Genomic DNA, 1,317 nt, shown 5'->3' with positions numbered 1-1,317 from the left:
TATTGTAGATTCTTCTATTTCTTTAATCAAATCTATTAGAGTTTTTAAAATATATTTTGGAGCTCTTTCACTGGGAGCATAGATATTTATTGTGGTTATGTCATCTTGTTCAATTGTCCCTTTAATCATGAGATAATGTCCATCTTTATCTATTATGATGGTTTTTGCCTTAAAGTTTATTTTATCAGAGATTAGTAGTACCACTTCTATTCGTTTTTTATTGCAATTACCTTGGTATATTGTTTTCCATCATTTGACTTTTAATCTGTTTTTGTCTCTGTGTGTGAGATGTGTCTCTTCTAGACAGCATATTGAAAGATCTTTTTTTCTTATGCATTCTGCCATCTCCGTCTCTTAAAAGGTGCATTTAATCCATTTACATTCAGTGTAATTATTGATAGGTATGGATTAATTGCTGCCATTTTCTTTGTTTTTTTTTGTGGTATTGCTGCTTTCTTGTTCTGTGTGTCTTCCTTTGTTGAGTTCATGTTTTTTGTATTCTTTCTTGTGAGTTTCCTTATGTTTCCATGTTCTTCTTGGATTTTCATTTTCTTGGTATGTTGTGAAGTGTTAATTTTCTTTGAGTTTGCCTTATAGTCCATTAACTTTTCTCTCCATTTACTGCAGTCTATTTTATCCTGTAATTGACCTGACCTTCTCACCATCTGGATCTCTGTTCCTACGTTTTACCTTCTTTAACATTGTAATTGTTTTGATTATAGATTGACCTCCGAGATTCTCTGAGTTTTTCCTTATGGTTTTGTTCTTATCTCAACTCTTCCTTCTGTCGATTTAATTCTGGGAGGTGCTACCACATATGTCAATGTCTGGTGGTTGTCTGTTCTTGCTGGTTCTCAATTCACAGAACTCCCTTTAGGATGTTTTGTAGTGCAGGGTTGGTTTTGGCAAAATCCGTTAGCTTCTGTTTATCCTGGAATGTTTTGATTACACCGTCATATTTGATTGATAGCTTTGCTCGATAAAGGATTCTTGGTTGGCAATTTTTTCTTTCATTGTTTTATATATGTCTCCCCATTGCCTTCTTGCTTGCATGGTTTCTACTGAGAGAGTCAAGCTTAATCTGACTTGTTTACATTTTTATGTAACACTTCTGTTTTCCTAGCTGCTTTCAGGAGTGTCTCCTTATCTTTGATTTTGGAGAGTTTGATTATGATATATCTCAGTGATTTTCTTTTGGGGTCTTTCCTTCCTGGGGTTCCTTGAGCTTCTTGAATGTTTATCTTTTCACTTTTCAGGATGTTAGAGAAATTTTCTTCCAGCAGTTCTTCAACTATTTCCTCTGTGGACTGTGTGATT

The 1,317-nt window shown here is 34.2% G+C and overlaps 1 protein-coding gene across 2 annotated transcripts in view; it reads right to left on the bottom strand.

Moving 5' to 3' along the window:
* The window catches only part of DPP10 (dipeptidyl-peptidase 10 (non-functional)), a 1,131,029-nt gene that overhangs the window by 74,035 nt on the left and 1,055,677 nt on the right, over positions 1-1,317 (bottom strand). The window lies entirely within an intron of this gene.

The sequence above is a fragment of the Chrysochloris asiatica genome, unplaced genomic scaffold, assembly GCF_000296735.1.
Source record: "Chrysochloris asiatica unplaced genomic scaffold, ChrAsi1.0 scaffold00123, whole genome shotgun sequence".
NCBI lineage: Eukaryota > Metazoa > Chordata > Mammalia > Afrosoricida > Chrysochloridae > Chrysochloris > Chrysochloris asiatica.
This window is presented reverse-complemented; position numbering and strand designations above follow the sequence as displayed.